This window comes from Zootoca vivipara, chromosome 9 (assembly GCF_963506605.1).
Source record: "Zootoca vivipara chromosome 9, rZooViv1.1, whole genome shotgun sequence".
Lineage (NCBI taxonomy): Eukaryota > Metazoa > Chordata > Lepidosauria > Squamata > Lacertidae > Zootoca > Zootoca vivipara.
In genome coordinates this window covers 64,999,973-65,023,199 of record NC_083284.1, presented here as the reverse complement: position 1 = coordinate 65,023,199, position 23,227 = coordinate 64,999,973, and positions in this window count along the sequence as shown.

Genomic DNA, 23,227 nt, shown 5'->3' with positions numbered 1-23,227 from the left:
TAAACCTGCAATGTTTGCTTTACAGGCAAACTCTCCCAGGATGTGTTATGCTGCAAAACCATGAACTGAAAAGGTTGCTTGCATTCTATATCTGTAACATTATTGTTATCACTTTTCATTTGTAACTTAAGCATCATCATTACATACATTGCTTTCCAAATCCCTTGAGCATTATACAAATGTCAGCAATATCAAAAAAAGAGTTTTGTAGGGATAATACAATCCCTGCAGAATCTTTTCCCCATGGTTAGTAACCTTTAACTTGTTTGTTGAAATATCCCCTAATACAGAAATACACTGGGACATGATTCTGATGGGTACAAAAATGGAAGGAACTTCCTTGAAACTAACTGAGTGATACCAATGTAACAACATAAGATTCAATTCCCCTGTTTCCACATCCATTGTTTTTTTCAGTGTCAAAGCTTCCAAGATACAATTCCTACAGAATTTACAGCAGTTGTTCGGCTTGGCATGTGGTGGTATTTCTTAGTGTGACACTGTGTCTCTTTTGTTTGTTTGCTCTCTCTCTCTCTCTCTCTCTCTCTCTCTCTCTCTCTCTCTCTGTGTGTGTGTGTGTGTGTGTGTGTGTGAATCCAGAGATTGCAGTCACAATCTTTTCAGTTGTACCTGCAATTCACAGGAGATCTTCTGGATTTATACTGCTAGAACTTCCACAATAATATAGTTTATTCCTATAGCTATAGGGTTCTCTAGCTTAACCAGAGGCTGCCTAAATGTGAATGGGTGGGGGAACTGCATTGGATACAATTGTTCCTCATATTAGGGGATAAAATTCATATAATAAATTGTTCAGGGTTGACTTAGAAAATATGAGGCTAGTGACACCAGTGGGGTTGCATTGTATCTAGCTGGAGAGATACAAAGACAATCTTGTCTCACATTTCCAGAATTACCTTCCAAGTCCCGGACTGCAGAATCCGGGACCAGCAGCCGTGTGACACCGGAAGTTGTGTCGACGTAACTACCAATGTCGCTTTGCCCTTCTATGGGCACAAAAAATGGCCGCCGCCAGCTTCGAAAGTCACTTGTACGCATGTCAGGAAGTGTGTCGATACAACTTCCGGTGCCGCTTTGCCCATCTATGGGCACCAAAAATGGCCGCCGCCAACACCGGAAGTCGCGTCTATGCACTTCCGGACATGCGTAGATGCGACTTTTGAAGCCGCCGGCGGCCATTTTTAGTGCCCATAGAAGGGCAAATCGGAAAGAAAAAAATGGCCGCCAGCAGGAGAAAATAACGGAGAAAAACGAGAGACGAAGTGATACAGGGGACCACCGGGAAAAGGTAAGTAAAATCGGGGTTTTCCCAGAGAAAACGGGGTACTTGGCAGCTATGATTTCCAGAGCCTGCAGTCAGGAATTTATCATTACATTAATTTTTATTTTTTTATTACCCTGCAAAGAGCTCAGGGTAGTGTTCTCTCCCTGACCATGTTGTCCTCACAACAAACCCCGTGATATATGTTAAGCCAACAGAAATAGTTGGTGGCCCTGAGCCACCCAGAAAGTTTCCATGCAGAGTGGAATCTTGAACCCAGATCTCTTCAGCTGAATCTCACTCACTCTTTTTAAAGCACAGATAGAAGATGGATTTTGGAGGCTCCACTCACACCTCTTATATCATACCACCTTGCAAGTTAAAAATGTAAAACAATGAAATATATATAATTAACTAATAAATGCAAGGAGCGAAGACAACAACAGTAAAACAATAACATTCAAAATGAGTAAAATATATATATCAATAACAGTTAAAGCATAGCTGCCAAGTCTCCCGTATTCCCCGGGAAATCCCCCTTTTTCGAGGTGTTCCTGGTTTTTCCCCGGTTTATTCTGGTGCGGTGGCCATTTTGGAACTGGGCAGAGCATGCTCAGAAGCGAATTTTGATGCTGCTCTGCCCAGTTCCAAAATGGCTGCAGTGAGACTTCTGGTGCGGCGGCCATTTTGGAACTGGGCAAAGCAGCATCAAAAGTCACTTCTGAGCATGCTCTGCCCAGTTCCAAAATGGCGGCAGCACTACTTCCGGTCTGTTATTTCCGGCCCAGTCCCTTATTTCTCCAACAGCAACTTGGCAGGTATGGTTAAAGATAAACTATAAAGCCAGCATTAATTAAAACAGACTGAATTATTTATTTATTTATTTAAAAAAAAGTATTTAAGACCAGTATCAGGGAAGCAGCCAGGTGTGTCCCCGATGGAATGACATTCCTAAAGATGGGGCCACCCAGAGAGACAGTTCTGTCCCTCATAAACCCAGCCTGGCAGATCTGACTTGCAGGCACATGAACAGAACCTCTAAGGCAGATGTTAGAGCCTGGGTAGGCTTCTGCAACTACAGGTGGTCCTTCAAATAACCTGGTCCAAGCCATTTAAGACATAACCAAGGTGTTAGCAACTAGCATGGTCCGACAGATCAGCTGAAGCTGATAAAAGGCAGCCCTCACCAGGTTGTCCCCAAGATTGAGGGGATCCAGTGCCCATTGCGTGTGTGTGGTGTTACATGTGTATCGTGCATCCTGTGACATCACACGCTCGACATCGCGTCATCTGGAGGAGGCCAAGCACTCTGGAGGAGCGGGCCGCTGAAGCTGCAACATGCCCCCTCAACATTGAGGAACCTTGGCCTCTTTCCAACAAATATTGAGGGGGCTGAAGACACGTCTGGTCCTAATAATAATAATAATAATTTATTATTTATACCCCACCCATCTGGCTGGGTTTCCCCAGCCCTCTGAATATTAAAAAATGAATCAAACATTAAAAACTTCCCTAAACAGGGCTGCCTTCAGCTGTTCATAAAAGTCAGGTAGTTGTTTGTTTCCTTTACATCTGATGGGAGAGTGTTCCACAGGGTGGGCGCCACCACTGAGAAGGTCCTCTGCCTGGTTCCCGTGACCTCACTTCTTGCAGTGAGGGAACCCTCAGAAGGCCCTCGAGTTAGTGTGCCTGCCCCTCCATAGATAGTGTCAAGTAAAGGAGGATCTCTCAAATTCACATTTGGTCCATCAAGGAGAGCAATGGGGTCCCGTTCAACATTGGTCCCATCGAGAACAGCACCCCTCTCACTTTAAGCTTCAGCTTGTTTGATCTGATCCATTCCACAATGACCTCCAGTCCTTGAGACAAGCTGGAAATGAACGGTTGTACAGATAATTTACTACACAGGTGAAAGCAGCACGTCACCATACCATCACAGCTTGGACACATCTTCCGCACAGATGTGAAGCTCATAAACCCCCTTGGACCTTTCGATGCCAACACAAGGTATTTAAATTCTGTATCTGTGCTCTGCGTTTCTCTGCGCCTCCCAGAAATGGTATGTGTCATTTTTCCAAAGCAGAGAGAAGATTTATTGACACATTCATGTCCTATCTATGCTATCCAGGAATGAAGGCAGAAAAATAATGGATGCAGATTGAAGTGAATCTTGCAGCTGCCAAACATAATGGATGCAGAATTAAAATGAGTTGTGGAGCTGCCAAAGGGGCCTACTTTTGACCTAGAATTAGGAATAAAGAAATATATGAATGATCATATAATATCTGTCTCTAGCCCGCTGTGGTCAGTGCTCAATCCCAGCTGCTTCAGAGAACGTGTCCAGCATCTACAAAGCTTCCAACTAGTGTTACTGGCATTCAGAATTCTTTCCTTTAGCCACTTTATTTGCAGTAATTTTAGTGGGGCTACCATGACCACTAAACTAACACCTTTACATCTGGGACTTAAGGGTGGTTTAAGAGTAAAATTCCCATCCTGACCAACATGGAACTTCTCTTCTGTGCATTTGTCAAATCCTTTGCTGAGTTGGCAGAAAAATATCACTCCAGTCTTGATATTGCAGTTTGGATATAAATGTATCCCTAAGACAGTAAATTTGGGACCCAGGTGGCGCTGTGGTTAAACCACTGGGCCTAGGGCTTGCTCATCAGAAGGTCAGCGGTTCGAATCCCTGTGACGGGGTGAGCTCCTGTTGCTTGGTCCCAGCTCCTGCCAACGTAGCAGTTCGAAATCACGTCAAAATGCAAGTAGATAAATAGGAACTGCTACAGTGGGAAGGTAAACAGCATTTCCATGTGCTGCTCTGGTTTGCCAGAAGTGGCTTTGTCATGCTGGCCACATGACCTGGAAGCTATACGCTGGCTCCCTCGGCCAATAATGTGAGATGAGTGCGCAACCCCAGAGTCGGTCACGACTGGACCTAATGGTCAGGGGTCCCTTTACCTTTACCTTTAAGACAGTAAATTACTAAAAACCTGATAGAACACTTGTACTTCAAATTAAAACCAGCATGATCTTGAAGACCCAGGAGGCTTGAATGAACATAAGTTAACAATTTATCCACATGGATCACTTCCCAGACCTAACCTCTAGCACTAATTGTTACCTGGAAATGAGAAAGAACGTTTGGATCTCATCACTGATTGCATATCAAGCAAATACTTTTAGGGTGCATGAGATTCCACCACCCCTAATGCCCTAGCAGAAGCAACTCTAAATGTCCAAGAATTTGCTAGCTTATATAGGTGCATAGATCACTACTTAGTAAGATTTGAGTTTACTGGGGGCTTGCAATAAGGCTACTGGGTCTTGCAGGACTAGAAAATAAATTTGAATGAATTGAGATGGATTCATGAAGGCTCTAGAACAGGCATCCCCAAACTGCGGCCCTCCAGATGTTTTGGCCTACAACTCCCATGACCCCTAGCTAACAGAACCAGTGGTTGGGGATGATGGAAATTGTAGTCCAAAACATCTGGACGGCCGAAGTTTGGGGATGCCTGCTCTAGAAGGTTTTTCTGCTTCCATGACTGGTCGTTTTGTGAAATCTTTTCCCAGCCTCTGGAACAGGCAAATAACCCTGGTGTGGTTGAGGTCCCTCTCTTGCTTGTAAGACCACTATGAGCTTCCTGGTTTTCTGGAGAGTTGGTGAGCGATGAATTGTGAGGGATGGTGGCTTGAGCAACGTCAGAAGAATATTTGTGGTTGATTAATTCAGCCCAAACACAGGCTAAAATGGCCCTCTCTGTGGCATCAAAGAAAAGGTAGCCACTGGTAGCCATTGCAGACACACAGAGCCATTTTGAGTGGAGCTATTCAGATTAGTGAGGGGGCCACTATATCTCAGGCCCTGAGGTGTACAGGAAAACTCCTTGGTGACCTTCTCTGAGCAATTTACGGGACCAGAGAGTATACTTCCTTCTGTCATTCTGATGTAAGTTCATACATTTTTTATTATTATTTCATCAAACCTTTCTCTTGTCTATATATTATATTTTTTTTATCAGCAGTTTATTTTTATTTTTTAAAAAATCATTTATAATGGATTTATTTGTGTACTCATTGGATTTTGTCTAATTAGGATAGGCTTGTTGCTATTTCTTTTAATTTATATAATCCCTGTTTAGGTCTTTTATTGTCCTATGAATCTTAATGTCGTTTTTATTATGTTGCTTGTCCCTCCATCCCGCTACCACACCTGATGGCATGTCCTGCAAAAGTACAAAAGTAAAGATTTCTCAGACCTTGTGTTTTTGAGAAAGCATGCCACATAAGCAGGCAAGCGCTCTCTCAAACTACAGGTAACAGAGTTTAGGGTGAAAGCATTTCTGGCATCTCTTTGAATGAGGCAAAGCAAGCAAAACCCTGAAATTTTTTTGTTCTGTTTCAACACTGCTTCTGCAACAAATTTCAGAAGATCTGACAAGAGGTGGGCACTGCAAATAGATTCAACGCTTCAGGAAAGCAAGCAAATGTAGAATTGTAACATGCTCTACAATTCTACATTTTTTTTCAGTTTTTCAAATTTTATTTATACTTTTCAAGTTTATACATTTCACTAATTTTACAATCATTTTAACATTTCAAAACTTGACTTCCTTCCCCCTATTTCTGCAGTTCCTTAAATTTGTATTTTCAATATCCTCTGCATATCCAAATTAACTTAATTTGCTCATTTATTCATCTACTTTAAATATATTTCTTTTGGGAATTATAGGGACAGAACTACCTAAACTGTATAGAAACTTATTCATGCTTGCTACTACAGCGGCAATAATGTTACTCACCCCAAAATGGAAAGAAGCAGAAGTCCCAGCAAAGGAAGAATGGATACAAAAACTTATGGAATACACAGAAATGGTGAAACTTACCGGAAGCAGTGCTTTTTTCCTGGGGATACGCAGGGGTACGCATACCCCTAAACATTTTGTGGATCTAAGTTTGGCCTCATTGAAAGGCAGTATTTCAATATGGGTAGGGAAATGAGAGTACCCCTGGCCTAAACATTTTTTAAGGGGAAAAAACCCCACTGACCGGAAGAATAAAAAATCAAGATAACAAACTTTTTATAAAAGAATGGAAATGGTTTATTGAATATTTACAGATAAATTGTAAACTGATTGGATCATTGGCAATATTATTGTAATCACCTGCGGTTTTATAAGAGTCTGCTTATTTTTTTTTCTCAACTCAAGGAAAAGGACTTTTCTGTTGTCACAGTCAACCCCTGGTAAAGTCTAACTACAGTGGAACCCCAGTTTATGAACACCTCGGTTTACGGATTTTCAGTTTACGAATGCCGCAGACCCATCTGGAACAGATTAATTCAATTTCCATTACTTTCAATGGGAAAGTTCGCTTCAGTTTATGAATGCTTCAGTTTATGAACAGACTTCCAGAACCAATTACACCCATGCTTCAGTTTATGAACGCTTCAGTGTAAGTACTCCGTGGACCCGTCTGGAACGGATTAATCCACTTTCCATTACTTTCAATGGGAAAGTTCGCTTCAGTTTATGAACGCTTCAGTTTAAGTACTCCGCGGACTGTCTGGAACAGATTAATCCACTTTCCATTACTTTCAATGGGAAAGTTCGCTTCAGTTTATGAACGCTTCAGTTTATGAACAGACTTCCGGAAGCAATTGTGTTCATAAACCGAGGTACCACTGTACTGGAAGAAATTTTTTTTTTTTAAAAAAAACTATTTGTACTGCTGTAGACTTGTCTACTGTAACATTGTAATTCTGTTATGTACTGAGTATATTTCAAATTCATTATAGTAAAGCTGCATCTTTGTTAATTTGTTACATTCCTCCTCACAACTGTGACATAATTGGGGGCTGAGACTGTTTATGTTTATGAACAGACTTCCAGAACCAATTACACCCATGCTTCGGGTTAAGGACACTGCAGGTTGAGTACTCCGCCGACCCGTCTGGAACAGATTAATCCACTTTCCATTACTTTCAATGGGAAAGTTTGCTTCAGTTTATGAACGCTTCAGTTTAAGTACTCCACAGACCGTCTGGAACGGATTAATCCACTTTCCATTACTTTCAATGGGAAAGTTCGCTTCAGTTTATGAACGCTTCAGTTTATGAACAGACTTCCAGAACCAATTACACCCATGCTTCGGGTTAAGTACGCTTCAGGTTGAGTACTCCGCGGACCCGTCTGGAACAGAATAATCCACTTTCCATTACTTTCAATGAGAAAGTTCGCTTCAGTTTACGAACGCTTCAGTTTATGAACAGACTTCCGGAACCAATTGTGTTCATAAACCGAGGTACCACTGTATTGCCTCTCCCTCTTAAATGAGAACCTTATTGAGAAGAACAAACACAGGGAAGCTCCATTGCTCTTTGTCAATCAACATCCTCCAAAAATTGTAAAGTGATCAAATTCTTCAGGGAGCATGTAGTTAAACGTTAAGCGGAAAGCAAAACTCTGTTTATCTGTATCTGTCAGTCAAAGCAGATCAGCTGGTTGTAGAAACTAAACTTAAAAAAGACAATTGTATGGTTGCCAGTAAAGTGGGCTGACCCTTGCCTTATTCAAGAATGTCCATTTAATAAAAAGCATTACTCACCTAGAAGTGTGAATGAGCATAGATTGAAAATAGATGGCAGCTGCTTTTGATATTTAACTGTTGCAATGCCCATAACTTCAGGAGTGTTTCTGAAATTACTTTTTGCTATGCTTTTCCCCAACTTTTCTATTTCTGTCATCACTTTGGAAAAATGCACGTTCCATTCATGCTTTTGACATGTTGCCATAGGTGCACAAGAAATGGAAGTAGTCAGGTACCTTTGTGTAATTTAAAGGAAGAAAAATGTGGAAATGTGATCCTCCCTTGCCAATATAATCCACTGCCAAAATTTAAAAGAAAAATCAGCAATAAAGCCAGAAGCTTTGAACTCAGTTCTCAGAGTGGTTTAGCAGTGAATCCCTCTGCTCATAAGAACTTTGGGAATTGAATCCCTTTGAGAGGAACAGGGGTCTCCTAACATTTATCAGCATCCTTAACAAACTACATTTACCAGAATCCTTTGGGGGAAGATACGACTGTTGGATCCTAAGACTTTAAATCAGACATCCCCAAACTTCGGCCCTCCAGATGTTTTGGCCTACAACTCCCATGATCCCTAGCTAAAAGGACCAGTGGTCAGGGATGATGGGAAATGTAGTCCAAAACATCTGGAGGGCCGAAGTTTGGGGATGCATGCTTTAAATATATAGTGTGGCTGTGGCCTTAATCTCTAGTAAGTTGTTAACATCTGTCTCTGGAGAAATGGAAGGCAATTTGTTCATCAGCACAATATTTTATTTATTTATTTATTTATTTAGCTCATCACTAGTAACAGAAGGCTTGGCCACATTTCCCCTTTTTCTGCCGCTTTCCTCTGGGAAAACTTTGCTGTTTACTGCTGAATTGGAAGAAACGTCAATAGGTTTTTGGGCAGATTGACATTTGTTCCAATTCAGCAGTAAACAGTGGATTTTCCTGGGTAAAGCAAGAAAACTTAGGTAGGAAAAACCAACTGCAGAAATATAAGATGGGGGGGGACATGTGTCTTGCCAATAGCACATGTGTTCAGTAGTACATGTGGGGTGTGTGGGGAGAGGCAGTACCTCTAGTGCAAGACACACCATGCTCCTTCTGGGGTAGTTTGTCCACCTTTGGTCCCAACCTTGCACTCAGCTCTCACCTGTGACTCCTAGAAACTGCCAGAATGTGACAGAGGCCACACCCCGGGAAACAGCTTCAACTGGCTGTCTAAATCAGGTGAGGGTAACTGATGGGTCTCAAACCCTTGGTGTGTTAGGGACTTCCCTTGCATGTGAACACAGGCTCTGCTGGAGTTCAATGAGATCAATAATATGCCCAATGGTCAAGTAGCGGTTACTGCACATAGTCCATTAGACTAAGGCCCAGGGGGCCAGATGCGGCCCCTCAGGCTCATAAATCCGGCCTGTGCTGCAAAGCCGGAACCCTCCGCGAAGTTGAGACTCCCAGCAATGGTGATGAGAGGAAGAGGCTGAGTGGTGGCGGCTCCGCCAATCAAATGCCGTGCCTGGTTAGATTGGCAGAGCCGTCGCCACTCAACCTCTTCCTCCTGCCGCCATTGCCGCCACCCTGGTGCTCCTGTGGGCCAGAGAGTGGAGCGGATGAGCTCAATCTGCCTACCCGCTTCACAAGAAGAAGAAGAAGCAGTGGTGGCAGCACCTGGGGAGGTAAGTACAGCGTCTTCTTTCACTCTAGGTGAGGAGGAAGTCTGTTTCAGCGTGTTTCGCGCCACCACCGCCAGCCCTTCGGTGAATGAGGCAGGCAGCAAACCGAGAAGGCTGCTGGGGCTGGGTGTGTGTGGGGAGGAGGACTACTTGCCCCCCTAGCAGTGTGCATAGGAATTCGTTTTATAGATAGATGATAGATAGATAGGTAATCCGGCCCCCCACAAGGTCTGAGGGACAGTGGACCGGCCCACTGCGGAAAAAGTTTGTTGACCGCTGCCTTAGATGGTCGAATAGCACCTTGTACCCCTACTTCTGGCAACTCCTGTAGGCAAGCTGCTGCCACATATATTGTTCTGCTTTCCTTTGGACCATGTCAGTCTTGTCATCTGGGCATTCCAGGACCTCCATATACACTGCCCAGGTTTGCATATGGGGAGGTCACTTTGGTGATGTTAATGGAGTGCTTTGACTTCAAGCTTGGAGGCATGCTCCTTTTTCTCTTGAGACATATGGATGCCAACAACAATGAGTTGTAAGCGTGACAAGGATCTAGAGATCTTAGTAGACCACAAGCTTAACACAAGTCACCAGTGTTATGTGGGGCCAGGGGAGGGGGAGCTACTGCTATTTGAGGCTGCATTAGTAGAAGCCTAGTATCGCAATCAAAGGAAGTCATAGTCCCACTCTATTCTGTCTTGGTCAGACCCCACCTAGAGTACTGTGTCCAGTCCTGGTCACCACAATTTAAGAAGGATATTGACAATCTGGCACATGTTCTAAGGAGAGTGATTAAGAAGATAAAAGGTCTGGAAACGAAACCTTATGAGGAACAGTTGAGGGAGTTGTCTATGTTTTGCCTGGAATGGGGCGACTGAGAAGAGATATGATAGCCATCTTCAAATATCTAAAGGGCTGTCAACTGGAAGATGGAGCCAGCTTGTTTTCTCCTGCTCCAGAAGGTAGGACCCAAACCAATGGATTCAAGTTACACGGAAGGAGATTCTGACTAAGCATCAGGAAGTACTTTCAGATGGTTTCAGGGACTAGCAGTTCACTGACAAGTGTGCATGAGGGGAAGGTGGGAATAGCTTCCTAGATGCTAGACTGGTGGGTGTGGTTGTTTGGAATCGTAGAAACAACTGGGTTAAAGAATTAACTATCTGCCATGTTGGGGTGTGCCCTTGACAGATGATAAGAGCTGTCCGACAGTGGAATAGACTCCCTTGGAAGGTGGTGGAATCTCCTTTCTTGGGCGTTTTTAAGCAGAGGTTGGATGCCTTTGGGTCCCTTTCAAACCTGCAATTCTATGATTCTACGTGATGAAATATTTCCCCAGTACTTCTGAACTTGTGTAGATTTACCCATAATTTACTGAACCTTTGCTTCCTGGATATTTCTTTCTACCCTAATTTGGGACGCAAAGGTTTTAGTACAAATGTTAAGACAAGTGGAGACTGTGAGTGTCTTTGATTCACCCATGACTAGATCGCTGGCTGTTAATGCTAACCTTTATCACCTAGACTACTGTTCTGTATATAAAAAAAATTCCATCAAGGCAATTACATTTCAGCTATTATACCCTGAATCATAACTGTTCAGTATCGATAAGTATGGCAGTCAGAGCTTTTCAAGTGCAGAGCATGTAAGAATAAATGACCAATCTACCTAAATTCCAAAATAGTTGAAAAATGTAATGGTCCAGGGAATAGATATATTAAATATATGATGCAGAACTTGGGCTCCACTGCCTGAAGTTATATTTTTCTGATTAGTTGGCAAATGGAGATCCCTTTGAATAAAAAAATCCTTCATATAAATATGTGTGTTGTTCATTTTCACACTCTGGTATGAGCATAGGTCCTTCACCTAGGTATGTAGCTGGAGCCTGATGTTTGCTCACATGCTCACATGCCCCAGTCTAAACAAATCATAGAATCGTAGAATTGAAGGGTTGGAAGGGACCCTGAGGAGTCCAATCCCCTGCAATGCAAGAATATGCAGCTGCCCCATATGAGGATCAAACCTACAACCAAGGCTTCCCCAGTTGAATGAGTACCACACTTTGCATTGTGGGTGGCCTTTGTGCGGTCGCACGCGGTGCTACAGTTCCCTGGGAACTTAATGGCAAACAGGGAGTGTTATTATTTGGAGGTTCACGCCCAGCCCCAGTAATCAAGTTTCTTGCTGGGAGGTGGTGCCAGCCCCATTTATATATAGGGGGTGGAGCCGACAGTAGCCAGTCAGTCAGCTAAGGAGATTCACCCACCCTACCCTCCCTTAACTTAACGTTTTCTTGTTTGCAGGTTAACTTTTTCTTCCTGTTTAGAGGGCACCATACCTGCCAAGTTGCTGTCAGAGAAATAAGGGACCGGGCCGGAAATAGCAGACCGGAAGTAGCGCTGCCGCCATTTTGGAACTGGGCGGAGCATGCTCAGAAGTGACTTTTGATGCTGCTTTGCCCAGTTCCAAAATGGCCGCCGCGCCAGAATAAACTGGGGATAAACAAAAAATCCGTTTTTGTCAGCTAGGAACAGCTGGAAAAATGGGGATTTCCTGGGGAAAATGGGAGACTTGGCAGCTATGGCGGGCACTGCTATGGTCTTTGACTGGTTGCTGTTGAAGGATTGGGAAGAAAATTTCCTGCATTGGCAGGTTTTGTCTTCCCTGTAGCAATTCTTCACAACTTAGGTGTTTAATGGCCTTGGGTGGAATCCTTTAGTCTTTTCTTCCCTATAACGGGGGGGGGCATGGGCGTGAAGTGATGACTCACCCCCATACGGCCTCAATTCCAGGGTCCCCTCTTAAAAGGGGTTATATAATGGGTGTCACTGGCCATACACCAAAAGGCTGCAGGGTTTTTTTGGGGGGGGCGGGGGATATGGGCCGGGCTGCCTACTACACATACGTCTCGCAGTGCACCCCCATATCCCATTTACCCTGATGTGCCCCAGTTCCCCTGGCTGGGGGGCTGGGAGGGGTACACGCCCAAGGTCTTCCTACATTTGGAAGTTTAATAAAGTTGTGGTCTAATTTTATTCCATAACACATTGCCAGAGTCTTTATTCCTTTCTTATGATCCCTGTGGGCTGGGGCTGTTACAGCCTAGTCGTGCAATATGGTTCTTTGTTTGATTAGGCCTGCAAAGTGAGTCAATGTGAGCAAGCAGGGAAGGGTCAGAGGAAACTGCTGCAGAGGTGGATAGGATTTATAGTGGGACAAGTAAGAAACTCATTCACTTTTTAGTGCAAATCTGCACAATCTACACCTCCCAAGCCAGTACACAGCTGTCCTCAAAAACCCACTCTTCTCCAGATTTTGTGATGCAGTTCTCAATAAGTTTTTTTTTTAAAAAAAAAACAGCATACCCCAAAGTGTACATTAGGACAAATTGCTTGCAAAAATGCAAGAACTAGAAGAAATACACATGAAAATGCATGCAGATTTTCATACATTATACACACACACACACACACCCTAAAGAAAATTTCAAGCTATGACTGGGTGGCAGGGGGCGGAAATGAGACAGTAGAAGAATCAAAATTGATATTCTTGCCTGTTCTTAAGAGTCATGGTAGGCGGGGGCAATCTGGTCCAGCTATGTATAGGCAACAGGTGGTATCCAAATATGTAGTTCTGTTAGTGCAAGGATTTTCATTTGTTCTATGGAACTTCCCCTCCCTTTCCTCTTCCTGTACACTTCTGAACGCACTCCAAATTTTATTTGGAGGGTTGGGGGACACCCATCAAAAGATTTAGAGGGTACACAGGGGAAGGAGAGGGAACAACAGTTCCATTACAGAGCCAGACGTCCTTGCGCTAATGGAACCACTTCATTGGCTACTGCCCAAGGTCTCTTACACTCTGTTTAAATGCTAACTGATGATGAACTGGTCCTGATAAAAAAAAGATGGTAACTCACTAACCAGAAGCAACATACTGCTAGTTTGTGTGAATTAAATGCTCACTACTGTAGCTGCTCTAGTTTCTAGTACAGCCTCTGGGTGGTCATGATTGATTTAAGTTCTCTTGCTTGTCTTTTGGTACTGCGCTGTCGGTGGGACGGTTTAATGCCATGTGCTATAAATGGCTACAACCCTCCAGTAATGTTCAGTGAAACAAAGACGTCCCCCTGCCCCTACATCTTTTCATTGACTTCCATTTAAGAGCAAGTGATTAAATGCTAAGTGTGATGGCGTTTTCTCCTGAAATGATTCTTCCTGGAAGACACAAAAATGCATTTGTGAATGAATGCTGCTTGGCTTCCCTGTCAGAAGGGGAAACTACGTAGTTTCTGAACTGGCAACCTGGAAGGGCAAAAATAGCTTCTTTAATCATTAAAAAAAGGTGATTTAAGGTTAACTTTCTAGTGTGCTGATTTTGATACAACACATTAAATTTAATTACTGGCAGTACAACACGGTAAGTAAGGCACCAATCTGTAAACAATTTTGTTGCTTAGAACAGTAATTATGGGAAGGAACATCAAAGTTCATTAACCCAGGAAGGCAGTTGGGCCATCAACTTTTACTATGGGAGCAAATATGCATTTACAAGAGTAGTTTGCAGTCAGCAAAGGAAGCCATGAGAACAGACAAACTACAAATATTGAAAAGGTTTGTATTCAGAATTTAAAAAAAAATAGTGCAGTATATTTCACATCAGGAAGTCATAGTAGAGAATGCAGCAAAATAATAATCATAATCATAATCATAAGAATAGGCCTCAAGTAGGCTGAGGTCATTCCCAGTTTTGAGCAGTGTATCTCATCAACTAGAGGCCCTTTGGAGCTGGCCTAACAAGCAATTGTGCTGATGTATTACAGTTCTTGCATATAGGAATGTAGCACTTGCTGGAAATTTTCTAAGGAACTAGGTTGTTCTCTGTATAAGCCCCATTGGAAGCTGAGGTAGATCATTTATGTGGAAGGTGCTTGCACCATACAGCGTCTCAGGCAACTATGTCCCTTATTCCTAGGAACTTTGGTTATAAGCGATGAAAGGACTGTTCTGCCGGTGAACTATTGCATTCTGTTCTCAATTCTATTATGTACTGCCTGATGTTATGTATTCAGTGGTCTCTGTTTGCCTAAGCTTGAGTCTGGACTAAGGATTCTGAGCTCCTGTGTTCTGATTCGATACATGATGGCCAATCACAGAACATTTCAGGATTTGGGCCTCTGCCTTTGGCCCTTGAACTTTGAGTCGGGATTCGCAGCTTGGAAGTTTAGACAGCCAATCACGTTGGGAGTGCGAGTGGCCCAGGCTTTCAGGAATGTATATAAGCAGTTGCTTTGACCCTGTTTCCCAGTTATGTAGGTCAATAAAGGCTCTTGCTGTTATCACTGTGTCTTGCCTTGCGGGAACCCACCTACACTTCACCTGACACGTCATACTTTAAAAGGCACTATGCATCTGTTGAAAAGCAGTAAAACTAAACAGTCAAACTGTGGCTGTTTAATTAATAAAATTGTAGACTCGTAGAGCTGAAAGGGATCTTAAAGAGTAAAGGTTCACATGTTTGGCTAGCGGCTTAGCCTGCAAAATTATGCCGAACACTAATTTGCAGTTATGGGTAGACACTGAACAGCCTGCTATTGGATAGGGACAACTCCGTGTTCTTGATTTTCCAGAAAAGCTTGGTCACTGTATGCTTCCACTGACTATTTAATGACCAAAAGAGATATTTGGGAACAGATTTGGGTCTAGGAATGGGCAGGTAACAAACAGCTGCAAAGTGGTTGAGGATCCTGTGACTTGATATAAAGAGGAAGAAGGGAGTCCTGCCCACAGCTGCTCCTCTTTGCTGAAGCCACTTTTCTCTGTGATGTGACAAAGATACACATAGAACCCTGTTGTTGTTGTTGTTGTTGTTGTTTAGTTGTGTCCGACTCTTCGTGACCCCATGGGCCAGAGCACGCCAGGCACTCCTGTCTTCCACTGCCTCCCACAGTTTGATCAGACTCAGGTTGGTAGCTTCGAGAACACTGTCCAACCATCTCATCCTCTGTCTTCCCCTTCTCCTAGGGCCCTCAATCTTTCCCAACATCAAGGTCTTTTCCAGGGAGTCTTCTCTTCTCATGAGGTGGCCAAAGTATTGGAGCCTCAGCTTCAGGATCTGTCCTTCCAGTGAGCACCCAGGGCTGATTTCCTGAAGAATGGATAGGTTTGATCTTCTTGCAGTCCATGGGACTCTCAAGAGTCTCTTCCAGCAACATAATTCAAAAGCATCAATTCTTCGGCGATCAGCCTTCTTTATGGTCCAGCTCTCACTTCCATACACCACTACTGGGAAAACCATAGGTTTAACTATACGGACCTTTGTCAGCAAGGTGATGTCTTTGCTTTTTAAGATGCTGTCTAGGTTTGTCATTGCTTTTCTCCCAAGAACCAGGCGTCTTTTAATTCTGTGATTGCTGTCACCATCTGCAGTGATTATGAAACCCAAGAAAGTAAAAATCTCTCACTGCCTCCACTTCTTCCCCTTCAGTTTGTCAGGAGGTGATGGGACCAGTGACCATGATCTTAGTTTTTTGAACCCTAGTTTGGGTAAAATGACAATTCACCGCTTCCATGGGGTGTGTGTCTGATACTTGCAGCCCCATATGTTCTGTCATCATCCTTAGAGGAGGCCTTCCCACCAAGAAGTGCAACTTTGATTGGGCCAATTGGAGGCCCTGCTTGGAGCTCAGTGCCTCGATGGCTGGCTAGGCATTGGCTTTTGCCCTGCCTGGCCAGGCAGTGAGGCTTAAAAGGCTGGCAGGTGGCTGGATTGGATACCTGAGTCAAAGTTCCACCTACACCTGTAATCAATAAAGTTGTGGGTGTTTTTAATCTACTGTAGATTGTTGTCTGCTTGAATTTGTACTGCCACACCTCACATAATATTAGTCCAGGGAGGGGAGACACTGCAATCATTTTGTTATAGGCAAAAAAGCAGTGACAGGGGATGGGTTAAGCACTTCCTTTGTGCTTCTGCACTGCAAATTGCACACTCACTTTGCAATTGCCCAATGGAATTAGTAGTTCATTGGTCCATTCATTTTCTAAAGGGTTAGAGGAAATATTGGATTGACTATGGAGAGAGAATGAGTTTATTAACAGGAGTAAGAGTACATGTTGATATAAGAATGTAATAGCAAATAGAGTACATTCCTTTGTAATATAAGAATATACATTGGGGATTGATAGGAAGTCTAATTTTATGTTCTATTTAACATTTTGGACAAATTTGTTTTTCCCTATGGTTTTCCCCCCTCTCTTTTTTGTTTTAGTTGTGCGAATTACTTTTTGTATTTAAGATGAAAAAGCGCAATATAAACCATTGTAGACGATGATATGTAATGTAATATGAAATGTTTATTATTGCAATACATGAAATATACATGTAATATATGGTTCTATGGTTGGCAAAAAGGAAAAAGGAAACATTTCTATGCTGGGAGATGTTCAGCAGTGTTAATGATCCCAAGTAGACCTCCTTTCCTTTCATATAAGGAAGACTGTGTGAAAGGATGCCGGGGCTGACATATGACAAGGTTTATTGTTACAGGCATTAAGTAGTGCCTTGACAATAACTGTAATTAGAGTTGCCACCACTTTGACCTGATTAAACACAGAACAATACTACTGCCACTCTTTGACTACCTTAGGCTGGTGAGCATCTGATGATATATAATATCTTTTGGCAGCTGAGTTAATTATAACATAGCTCAATGCATTCCTTTTGAGAGGAAATATTTAAAGAAATTAAAGGGAGAAGGGGCCGTAATGAAAGCTGTCAGGGCAATTATTGACATTGCTAACAACCTCAGAAATATGTTAACGTTTCATGATTTCGCGCCCCCCCCCTTCCATTCAAATGTGTACTATCACCATTCTGCAGATCCTCACAGACATATACATCCAAATATATGTGCAGCTGCTCTCAGCAAGTCCTGCCTTGAAAAATGTGAAAAGGATGCAGAAACCAATGGCTCAGTTCATCAAAGATGCCTCCATTAGTGCTAAATGAATGGGATTGAAATCCACAAATCACTTAGATGGCAGTAAAGACACATCAATGGATTTCCTCTCCCTCAACACTCTGCATTAAAAAGCTGACTCTGTTCCATATATATTTATGATGCACTAACAGCTGGATGGGCGTGATGGTACGAAACAGTCACAGCGAGATAATGGTAAAGCAGTTGCAAATCTCCACATTTTCATTACATTCTGCTTTGTGGTATACAGTATGTTTGGCAAACTCACTTTATTTTAACGCAATGTATGTTATTTTTCAGTGGTCTTCGGTTCAATAACACAATGTTAACCCCAGCTTCCAGTAAGAAGCCATCTCTTCATATGCATTTGTTTTTATTATATCGCTCTAAATGAATCATTTTCTCTAGCCACCTTCCCTGCAACCATTCTTCTTTCTCCAAAAACTGAACACTGGTGCAAAGTGTGCTGGGACTAGACATGACTCTCAGCATAGGGTTGACATGTCCCCACCCCTTGCAACATTTAATCCAATTCACCTATGCTGTGATCACACCCAGCATGTGGTCCCCTTCCATCTCCACATCACAGACTGGTGCTGGAGGAAGTGGAGAACTGACATGGGTAGGTTTGTCCAAACCCAAGGATCTTGGGTCAGATTTGAGTAGCCCTCTTCAAAATCAAACATATTTCCTTTCCTCTGAAAAGGAGCACAGCTCCCTCTGGCATGGTACAATTGTTGGAAGATCTTAGGGAGCCTCAGGATACAGAAAGGCAGGTAGGTGCCTCCCTCTCTCTAAAAGCTATAAGGCAACCCTGTGCTGCATTTGCCTGCCTGCCTGATTGTGGGGGCAGAGGCATACACACCTGTCTCTCTATGTGCATGGTGAGTGTATATTTGAGGCATATTTGAGTACTATATGTGTGGTTCTGTACAGTCTGTATTTGTACCATAACTTAGGGTAAGTGTACATGTGCACATGAATGAGTATGATGTGGTCACCTTGTTTTCTGCCTCCACGTTAACATGCAGTGGGAAAGGCAGTTTAGCACTAAATCCTGTGCTATTACTGTATTAATTGACTGTGGCTATTTTATCCCTTGGCTTCTGCTGGTCCTGGGTGGGTGGATTGGCCATCTTCAACATTATGCTTGAATGCATTTGGATGCTAGAGTGGGGATATAAAAATGTGCTTACGACTAAAATATGGGTGATAGCTTTATTATCCCCTTGTTGTTTTACGGCTGCTGTATTGGTTATTACATGAATTGACAGATAATGTTTCATGCTACTTGCATTTTGCTGTCGTATTTATTTGTTTAATGGTATTGGCCACCTTGGTCTTCATTGGAGGGTACAGGCAAAATGAAGAAGAGGAAAAAGAAGGAGAAGAAAAAAATATTTCAAGTGTAGTTGTAATACACATGTGGCATTGATAGTTCAGTTTTAGATCCCTTATCTAATTATGCTGGAAAAGGGTATTCACTTATTTTCAGCTGTTGCACACCGTGCCAACATTTAAACTAAACTACATACCATGAGGAGGGCCGCGGGTGGTGCTGTGGTCTAAACCACTGAGCCTCTTGGGCTTGCTGATCAGAAGGTCGGTGGTTCGAATCACCATGACGGGGTGAGCTCCCATTGCTCAGTCCCAGCTCCTGCCAACCTAGCAGTTCGAAAGCACGCCAAAAATGCAAGTAGATAAACTCCGGTGGGAAGGTAAACGATGTTTCCATGCGCTGCTCTGGTTTCGCCAGAAGCAGCTCAGTCACGCTGGCCACATGACCCGGAAAAACTGTCTGCAGACAAACACCAGCTCCCTCGGCCTGTAAAGCGAGATGAGCGCCACAACCCCAGAGTCGTCTGTGACTGGACTTAACTGTCAGGGGTCCCTTACCTTTTTATACCATCAGGAGAAATTGCTGCTGAAGGGGGCAATTTTAGTTGGGATAAACTCTCTGTCCATTCCACCCCCACCCTACTTTCCATAGTTTTTGTTGCTGCCCTCCAATGCACAACTTCAGTCTGGCTGTTGGGAGTTGGAGTTCAACAACATATGGTTCCCCATAGATTCCCCATCACTGGAGTAAAGTATGATACTGAAAAGTGACTGAGTTCTTAGTAGAAAATGAGACATTCACATCTCATTTGAAAGGAAAAGGAGAGTGAATATTGGCTGTGTAAGTTGCATTTATTTCTACATTTAAAATGCTGCCTGGCACAAATTTCCTAACCTGAGGCTGCTCATTAGAAACATGGTTTCCAGCGCTTGAGTCCCTACTTGGTTCGTTCCTCTGTTAAAACTTGTGACCTGCTTCTGTCATCAGAATTTTGAGTTTTGAAATTGAGCAAAAATAATCAGACTGAATGTTTTGCAGCCGGGTAAGAAGAGCTAGGCCAGTTTTGAAAGGGTGGGTTGTGGAGAGAGAAGAGAGAGCAGTGAGCCACAAAGCAACTCTGGGTGATGTTTGGCAAGCAAGTATCTCTCAGTTTAATCCTCCCACACTTGGGTGCTTGGAGCATTATTCTAATCTGGATATTGGTCTCAGCCCCCAGTTATGTCACAGTTGTGAGGAGGAATGTAACAAATTAACAAAGATGCAGCTTTACTATAATGAATTTGAAATATACTCAGTACATAACAGAATTACAATGTTACAGTAGACAAGTCTACAGCAGTACAAATGGGTTGTTTTTTTTTAAAAAAATTCTTCCAGTATTCTCAAAGATCACTGACAATTTAACTGATGCATTTTTTACTTCATAACCAACTGCTTTGTCCCAGCAAAATAAAAAAAATCCCTTCAGTAACACCTTAAAGACCAACTAAGTTTTTATTTTGGTATGAGCTTTTGTTTGCATGCACACTTCGTCAGGTAAAATTCCTACGTTAACAAAACACAGTTTCGTGTATTCAGATGAAACGGGAAACTATAGTGTGTTAAACATTTCAGGAACTCTGGTTCCAAGTACAGAGTGACTTCAAAAGTCAAACAGAAGTAAGCACAGTCTGAATTTAGCCTAAAAGCAGAGCAAAGCCACTGCAAACACCAGCATAAAACAGTCACAATACAAAGTCCTAATTAGCAACCTAGCAGCTGTGTTTTGAACTAAGTGCAGTTCCAACCCATCTTCAAAGGCAATCCCAGATATAACATGTAATCAACACCTTAACCTGAAGGTTATCAGAACATGAACAACTGATGTCAAGCAATTATTAATCACTTCTTCTTGAGTGCAAAGAAGAGGAGGGTGTCAGGATCCTAAACATCACCAAGGTTCATGCATTCATAATAAACCATATTGGGTTTTTTAATGTCTGAATTGGGTCATATTGTCTCAGGACGAACCACCAACTTTGGTTAAAATTTTGCTTTACACCCAATACAAGATAAGCTAAGGGCATGTGGAAGAGAGCCATGAGATACATTACAAAAGTTGATGACAATCTTTTGGCATTCCTTGAAAATAACCCCCCAAGAACAGCAAAGATGAAGAATATATTAGGAGGGTGCAAATTACTGGTTCTACTCTTCTCATGCACCATCACCAATACTAAGCTGGATTTATTGAAAGGAAAATGCTTCAACTTAGCCGAATTCCTGAAAGGTCGCATCATCAAGGATATTAACTGGTGCTAGATCACATAAAATTAACAAAATTTGGTCTGATCAACTTTTCGTCTGATTAGCCCCATGCCTCCACAAAATTTGCTTTGATCAACCCCCTGCCAATTCACAATTTGGTCTGATCAACCCCCTACTGATGCAGGAAAGAGTTTGCTATCTTAGGGTGAGTCCAGACATAACATGCTAATCACATGCAGCACCTCCTTCCTTGGAGGTTTTTAAGCAGAGGTTGGATGGATGCTGAGATTCTTGCATTGCAGGGGGTTGAACTAGATGACCCTTGGGTCCCTTCCAACTGTACAATTCTATGATTCTCTAATCTAGTTAGGGATGTGTGTGTGAATCAGACATCTTATATTCATCATCTCAGAAAGAACTTTCATATCATCTGAGGTTTGATCCTTCCACCTTTTTCAAACTTATACTGAATTCTGAATATATATATATATATATATATATATATATATATATATATATATATATATATCACCGCAGCCAGGCACCTTTTTCATTTGCCCTGTCCTGTCTGATATCAGGACAGCTCAGCCAATCACTGCTAGAAGCTTCACCACCACCCAATTAATACCATTCAATACAGAATACATATCCTCTATCTTTCTTCAACACCTTATATCTATTAGTATATGATAGTACTTGGTTTCAAATTGCTAACATTAGGGTTCTTTTCAAACACTGTGATTGTTACCCTCAGCAAATGCTATTTCCTGAATATGATCTTTGTGGGGGAAAGGGACTGGTTTTCTTCATTTTTATTGTGTAGCTGTTAATCCATTTCAAAAAGTATTATGCTAATTATAACAGTTCGTTGCACGTTCGGCATCTGAATTACTCATTTCCAAAGTTTTTTTCCCCTTCCTCTAAATTGTAATCTGTTAATTACTTGTTTAATGGAGTGTGTAATTACCTACTTTAAGTTAGGAAACTGTTTCCATTTCAAAGTGAGAAACCCGTTTTAGAAATGAAAGCATGTAAATGTAGTTCCTTCCAGATATAGTCTAAAACGCTTTGGTTCTATAATGGTTTCAGCCGCTTAGAAAATAAATTGGTGCCTACCGTCTCTATTACACACAGTAGAACTGTTTATTAGAAAATGTGCGAAGAAGGGTTTATATTGAAAGAAAACACCTTCTAAACTCAATAACCTTAATGTAGCTAGGAAACCAAATTCAGCATGCACTTTGTCTTCCTTTCACTAGGAAATTTTCTAGGGAATGCTTCATCTCAACAAACAACAGACTTTATATTGGGTGCAATTCATTACACCTAATGTAGGGGATGCTTGCTTCTAGCCTTGAGGCCGGGCAAATCCTGGCTGGGAACAATCATTCTGCAGTGCTTACCAAACTCCCTCCATAGAGCACTGCTTTTACAGTCATTCTAGTCCTAATTTTCATAGTTTGGGATTGGATATCTTTTTTAAAAAGAATAATAGAATTGTAGGGTTGGAAGGGACCACAGTGATCATCTAGTCAAACCCCCTGCAATGCAGGAATCTTTTTTAGCCAGTGAAGGGCTCAAACTCACGATTAACAGTCTGCTATAAAAGCTGAAGCTGTGGAACAGATTCTTGGCCTGGAGTCAGGGCCGGTGCTAGGGTTTTTTGCGCCCTAGGCGAGATCACCTTCTGCTCCCCCCCAAATAAAAAATAAAATTAATAAATAAATAATAAATAAAAATAGAAATAGAAAATAGAAAAATAAAAAGTAGAAAAAAATAAAAAGTAGAAAAAATAAAAAATAGCTGAGAGGCGGGGGGAGGTGGTCCCAGGCTCCTGCACGCCTCCGGAGCTTCGCGTGGGAGCGTGAGCCTGGGGCCACCTCGCTGCGCCTGTCAGCTGTACCAGGGCTTCAGGCAGCTATCACGAGTCATGCCTCCGGAGAGTGGCCTGAAGCTGCTCTACAGGCTGCAGCTGACAGGCCAGCGAGGTGGCCCCAGGCTCGTGCTCCCGCACACACACCTCTGGAGCTTCGCGTGGGAGCGTGAGCCTGGGGCCACCTCACTGTGCCTGTCAGCTGCAGCCTGTAGAGCGGCCTGAAGCCGCTCTACAGCTGACAGGT